The 7,246-nt window shown below is 44.2% G+C and overlaps 1 protein-coding gene across 1 annotated transcript in view; it reads right to left on the bottom strand.

Annotated features, from left to right (window-relative positions):
• The window catches only part of LOC134583276 (toll-like receptor 2), a 55,664-nt gene extending 52,410 nt beyond the window's left edge, over positions 1-3,254 (bottom strand). Inside the window, exon 1 of the mRNA XM_063440150.1 lies at positions 3,220-3,254. The gene's annotated coding sequence lies outside the window, so the exon portion shown is untranslated. The remainder of the gene's footprint in view (positions 1-3,219) is intronic.
• Between the last annotated feature and the right edge of the window lie 3,992 nt (positions 3,255-7,246).

Genomic DNA, 7,246 nt, shown 5'->3' on the forward strand with positions numbered 1-7,246 from the left:
GACTTGATAAAGACCTGGGTACAGGTCGAAATGTTGCGGTGTCCAATAAACCTGCCTAAATCTATCACATTGAGTGCCTGAGATTTTTTCTTTTATACTAGGGGACACTGAGACACTAGGAGACATGGGGACACAGATACATTGGGAGACTAGGGGACTTTGGGAGTCTAGGGAACACTGAGACACTAGGGACACTGGCACACTACAGACACTGAGAGACACCAGGGACACATGGCGATACTGAGATACTAGGGACACTGGCTGGGAGACATGGGAACACTGCCATGTCTCCTATGTCTCAGTCGCCCAGTGTCCCCATGTCTCCCTGTGTCTCCATGCCTCTCAGTGTCCCCATGTCGCCCAGTGTCCCCTAGTGTTTGTATCCCCATGTCTCCCAGTGTCCCTTAGAGTCTGTGTCCTCATGTCTCCATGTGTCCTGATGTCACTAGGACACTAGGGGACACTTAGAGACATGGGGACACTGGGAGACATGGGGACACTGAGACACTGGGGACAGTGGCTGGGAGACATGGGGACACAGACTAGGGGCCACTGGGAGACATGGGGCCACTGTGTTCCTAGTGTCTCAGGGTCATGGGCATCCGAATGGGGGGGTAAAGGGGGTACTTGCCCCCCCCGGATTTTTCAGCTTGTGCTGCTATTTTTCGTTTTAGTGTGAGAATACAGTGCAATACCAGCGCTGGCCAGTAGGTGGCGCTGTGAATGGAGAAAGGCAGGAAGCTACAGCTTATCCCTGCCTCTCTCTCATGACTGAAACCGCAGGGGAGCAGCACAGAGGCAGCCTACAGAGCAGGTAAGTGAGGGATGGGGGGTGGGGGAGACCGCATAGAGGAAGGTAAAGTAGAAGGAGCAGAAAGGTTCTGCAAGGGGCAGGAGGGGCCAGCAAGGAATAGAAAGGGGCAGCAAGAAGCAGGAAGGGGTCGAAAGGTTTTCAAGGAGCAGGAGGGTAAAGTAGAAGGAGCAGCAAGGAGCAGGAGGGGTCAGCAAGGAGCAGAAAGGGTCTGCAAGAGGCAGGAGGGGTCAGCAAGGAATAGGAAGGGGCAGCAGGAAGGGGTAGGGACGGTCTGCAAGGAGTAGGAAGGGTCTGCAAGGAGCAAGAGGGGTCAGCAAGGAGTAAGGAAGAGGCAGCAAGGAGTAGGAAGAGGCAGCAAGGAGTAGGAAGAGGCAGCAAGGAGCAGGAAGGGGCAGCAAGGAGCAGGAAGGGACAGCAAGGAGCAGGAAGGGGCAGCAAGGAGCAGGAAGGGGCAGCAAGGAGCAGGAAGGGACAGCAAGGAGCAGGAAGAGGCAGCAAGGAGTAGGAAGAGGGAGCAGGGAGGGTCTGCAAGGAGCAGGAAGGAGCAGCAAGGAGCAGGAAGGGGCAGGAAGAATCAGAAGGAACAGAAAGGATCAGCAAGGGGCTGCAAGAAGCTGGAAGGGGCAGAAAGAAGCAGGAAGGGCAGTAAGAAGCAGGAAGGGTATGCAAGAAGCAGGAAGGGCCATCAAGAAGCAGGAAGGGCCATCAAGGAGCAGAAAGGGATCAGAAAGAGAGCAGAAGGGCGCAAAATAAGCAGAAAGTAGCAGAAAGGTAAAGGAGCAGAAGGAGCCTCAGAAGGCAAAGAAGGAGAAGAAAATGAGATTGGAGCACTTCATTCTGGACACCACATCATTAGGCGTTGGTACCTGGGCCTGGCAGGGAAACTTTGGACCTTCTCATCTCCTCAGGTAAAAACAAACAATATCAGTGTTAATGTGTTCACTTTTATTTACTGAGTGTCAGGAAACACAGAGGGCCGCTGGGTAGGGGTGCCGCTGATTGGCTAGATGGGTCAGCTAGCACTCTAAGCCAATCAGTAGCTCCCCATTCATAAAAACGTAAAACATTTTTATGAATCGGGAACTAGCGATTGGCTTAGAGGGTCAGCTGACCACTCTAGCCAATCTGCAGCACCCATGCCTGACGTCAATCTGCACTTCCTGACACTCTGTTTCAGAAGTTGAATACCACTGAGCGACCTGGAGATCTGGAGCTGAAGGAAGCCTTTGGGGGTAAACCATTTGAGAGCGGTTTAACCCCTTCAAAGAAAGAGCACCCAGGGGCCTCCTTGCATCACATCATTTTCATTTAGATAAAGTTGTTATGGTGACCAGAATGTTCCTGTAATTTGATGAAAGGAACACTATAGTGTAAGGAATACAAACATATATTCCTGACACCATAGTTGTGAAAACGCTATTCACCCTGGCTTTATGTGAAAATGACTATGCTCCTTCCCTTTCATGACACTGTCAAAAAGGGGCCAAGCATGGATGTCATTACAATTATGTCCCCCCTCCCCCCGGAAAAATTCCTGCGGACGTCCATGCTCAGGGTCCCCATGTTACCCAGTGCCCAATGTCTCAGCGTCCCCATGTCTCGGAGCTGCTGTCTGGACTCTCTGTGCAGAACTGGTCCCCGCGGATCAGTGAGTAGAGAGAGGCAGGGAGGGAGATGCCGTAACTTCTTATCACTGCCTCTCTCCACACAAACAGCGACCCCTACTGGCCGGCGCTGGTATTGCAGAATAAACTATGTTTATACTGAGACAGACATTTGTATTGCCGGTATTACTGCAATACCGGCACCGGCTAGGCAGCCTCAAATACCTGAGAAATACTTCTGAGAAATACCTGGCAACCCTAAGAAATACATGAGAAATACCTGGCAACCCTAAGAGTAGTGTGTAAAAAAAAAAAAAAAAAAATGTAAAAAAAAAACATTTTTTTTTTTTTTTTTTTTTAAACCAATGGGCCTATTCCATGGGCCTGGGCCTGGAGCTGCAGCTCCATCAGCCCCTATGTTAATCCGGCCCTGGGTCAGCCACAAAAGTTAAAGAATGCAGACAAAAATAAGGGTCACCTACAATGCAGAGGTAAAAACAATGAAGTGGGGTCACCCACAATAAACTGATGCAGACAAGTGATTTGTAAAGCACCACAGGTAATTATAGGGATAAACACCTGAACAGATCAAAAGAGGGTCACCCTTGGAAAACTAGTGTAAAAGGCGAAAGGCATTGATATATATCTGAAAGAGAAAAGAAAAAGGTGGGGAGTATTAGGTAAAAACCTAGAGAAATATATGGGTTGAGAAAAAGTAGAGGGAGTTACCTTAAAAAGGTTTTGTGAAACAGTATGTACAACTGAGGTCAGAAGGATGAAGATTTATTAGAGGAAGCTCACCTCAGAAGAAGACCCGCTGTGTGAGGTGATAAAAACGTCGGGAAAAATGGAAAGGCCGACAAGGCCTACTGAGACCTAAAGGGTAGCAAAGGGAAGACAATTTTTTAGGCAAGGAATAGAAATCAAAAAAAATGTGTAACAAATAAAAATCTATATATTACAAGGAAGCTATAATAAGTTATTTTAAATAAAACCTAAAGGCAATATAATTAGAATAGACTCACCTGGCAGGTAAGCAGCAAAGAAACAGGAAGTGGGAGGAGTCTCACAACCCTACGTTACTGATATATGCATTCTGATTGGTTGATTTTGTTTTACACTTTTACCTGTTTCTTTGCTGCTGGGAGGTTCACAGTAAAAAATGTTAAAGGATCACTATAGTGTCAGGAAAACAAACTTGTTTTCCTGACACTATAGCATCCTAAGGTTCCCTCCACCCTCAGGGCCCTCTTCCCTTGGCGCTGAAGGGGTTAAAACCCCTTCAGCTACTTACCTTTACCCAGCGCCGGGCTCCCTTGGCGCTGGTGACCTGTCCTCCCCCGCCGACGTCAGCTCCCGAGTGGAGCTGCGCGTGCATTCAAAAGTCCATATGAAAGCATTTCTCAATGCTTTCCTATAGACGTTCTGCACGCAGGATGTGAATTTCGCATACTGCATCGAAGAAGTGCCTCTAGCAGCTGTCAGGAAGACAGCCACTAGAGGTTGGACTAACCCTGCAATGTAAACATAAACTGCTATGTTTACATCTGAAGGGTTAAAACCTGAGGGGGCCTGGCACCCAGACCACTTCATTGAGCTGAAGTGGTCTGGGTGACTATAGTGTCCCTTGAAGAAAATATGAAGCCTCCTGATTTGCCATAAAATTCTAATTTTTATTTAAGTATTTTCTATTAAACAAAAAACAAAAAAAGTATAAGCTATGACTCACTGTGAGTAATATGTAAGATAAACATACCCTATTTACAATAATTTCACAATCTTCCTGTAACCTTTATTTATAGGTTTATCGTGAAGATATTTTTACTCTGTGTTAGCTGTTTCCAGCCTCTGCTGAAGGAGTGATTCACACGCCAAGTCATTGTGGCAACAAATAAGATACATCAAGTTTTTTAGCCTCAAGACAATACTTGTGTGTTTAGTTACTGAAACGCAACACATTGTAGTGGTGAATAAGCTGCAAAGAGTAGAAGAGGAATCTATTTGTCTTGAGAGCAATCTAGTTGGTAAATCACAGAATTTGAAGACAAAGCTAAGTAGCAAAAACACTTGCAGGTCAGGTTCAACCAGGTTAAATGTGGGCAGAACCCAGTCACTCAGTCTATATGAGTAGGAAGAAAAATCAGTCAAGTGGAACCTCGTGGCCGTTCTCATTTATTTGGCGTCTTTAAGCCCTTTGTGTTCATAGAGGTGGAAATAAGAAATTAATTGTGAATTTTAGGAGAATTTTAAATTATTGGATTATTAGAATCTTGAGTTATAAAAAACAATCAAACCCTTCAGTATGTCGTTACCAAGAAATATGATTATAATATAATAATTTACTATATATCAGTCAATAGATAAGTTGGGTAATGTACTGTAAATAAAAAGAAATTGTAATGTCCTAACAGATTTAGACAGCTGCCAGTAACCCGTAACTCACTGGGACACTGAAACTGAATGGTCAGGTTTCACCCATTAAATGCAGAACGAGTCCCTGAGTTATCTGCCTTCTAAATCTTCCAAAACACAGATCTTCAAGTTTCTTTTATGCTTTACATTAACATGTGCCCATGTGAAAGGGGTCAACTGGAAGATTTTTAAGCTATGTACAACGGGCCCATCAGCCCATCGAGCCACGGAATGCTCCTAGCCAGCACCGGTGTAAGGATTCCTGCCGCCCTAGGCAAAGATCCATTTGCCGCCATTTCGTGTTTAATTACTAAACTCTCAATTTCAGTGAATTGAAAACAAAGTTGCAAAGTTAAGGCAAAAACAGCTGAACTGTGACTGTAGCGGAGTTGGAGAATTCTTCCAAATTTGCCATTTTGGTCCCATTGTACAGCGCTGCAGAGTTTGTTGGCACTTCATCAATAATAATAATAATAATCAGATGACCCTTTCCTCCACAGTGCTCATTTCTACGCATAATCTCTCCCATTAGCGTTCATCCCCAATCTTTTTCCGGTTTCCCGCAGCTTGCAGTCTATGTTCATGATTTCCCTGCTCACTCGATGGCACTGATTCTCTCCAGACTGTTTCTCTTTATTCCGATAGGGTTATTAACGAACGTGAGAATTATTGGGAACTTAAAACATCATTTATAATTTAAGGGTACAAAGAAAAAAAAAGAAAAAAAAACTGGTAACATTTTCCAAATATTGCTACTTTGATTTTCCATTTGAAATTAGATTTTAATTAATTTGGAAACTCCAACAATTCTCACTTTAGTGATTAACCCTGCCATTGTCTTTTGTTATTTTCTCTTCTTTTCTTTTCCCGGTCTATTTATTAAACAGTGAGTTGAAATAAAAGGTGCAACATTTAAGCTAAAACAGACGGGTTGTATAATGGCAGCATCTCAACTATTTTTGAAATCACTGTTTAGTGAATTGACTCCTAATAGTCCATTTGCCTGTTATTGCTTAAGAGAGACAGGTCATGGACCGGAGAGACATTTAGAGAAAGAAGAGACACCTGTGAGAAATTTAGAGAAAGAGAACAGACCGGCAAGAGACAGACACACACACGCACACACATTAGCATTTCCTACATTTAAGTCATCTGAAATAATTACCCATAAATCCCTTTTCATCAGATGTTGAGATTAGTAGTGTACCAAATATTCTGTACTCTGCCCTTGAGTTTTTACGCCCAAGATGCATTATCTTGCACTTATCCACATTAAATGTCAGTTGTCACAGCTCTGACCATTTTTATAGTTTAACTAAATCATTTGCCATTTGGCTTCTCCCTCCTGGAACATCAACATAATACACACATCTATACAAACAAAGTGCTTTATACATACACACATATTGCCTAATGCGTAAACTCATACTGCTTAATAGACATGTGCAATTAGTTTTGATCCGAATTTAAATTTGGACGAATTTCGGCAATTCGGACATTTGGATGCTTCCGAATCAAACCAAATTGCCGATTTAAGGACAATTAAGGGAGGGAAAATTAAGGAAATGATGACAGGAATCTAAACCTAACCCTAGTCCTAACCTAACCCCAACCCTACCCCTTCCCTAACCCCAACCCAACCATAGTAGGGTTGGGGTTAGGTTAGGGTTGGGTTAGGGGTAGAGTTAGGGTTTGGGGTAGAGTTAGGGGTAGGATTAGGGAATTGTTGAAGTCCCGAATTTCGGAAGTGCCGAACCAAAGTGCTGAATTCCCGAATTTCGGAAGTGCCGAACCGAACCACCTTTTTTGGCCATGCACATCCCTACTGCTTAATACATAAATCCATACAGGCACGCTGCCTAATACATACATCTATACAAACACACACACACGTTAATACCTACATCCATACACACATACTGCCCAATACCTACATCCATACACACATAATGCCTAATACCTAAATCCAAACACACAAACTGCCCAAAACCAAATCTATACACAAATACTTCTGAAGAAATACATCCATACACACAACTTGCCAATACATACATCCATATGCACATACTGCACAATAGATACATCCGCGCATGCACATTAGGTCTCCCCTGCTGGCTGACGTCGGCGAGAGAGGAGCGACCGTGGACCCGAGCCAGCGCCAAGGGACAACGGTGCTGGATCCAGGTGACACAAGGGGTTTTTAGGTAAGTGACAGAAGGGGTGAGCCTTGACAGAGAAGGAAAACAAGTTTGTTTTCGTGGGTCTATAGTTTCCCTTTAATGTCAACCAAGTGCGTCTCTTTCACTAAATGTCTCTTCACTGCAATTCAGAGTTTATTGAATAAATCTCTGAGGGAATGTAGTTAATGAGGGGGTGGCAAAATGGATTGCTGCCTAGGGCAGCAAGAATTCTTGCA

Source organism: Pelobates fuscus, chromosome 13 (assembly GCF_036172605.1).
Source record: "Pelobates fuscus isolate aPelFus1 chromosome 13, aPelFus1.pri, whole genome shotgun sequence".
NCBI lineage: Eukaryota > Metazoa > Chordata > Amphibia > Anura > Pelobatidae > Pelobates > Pelobates fuscus.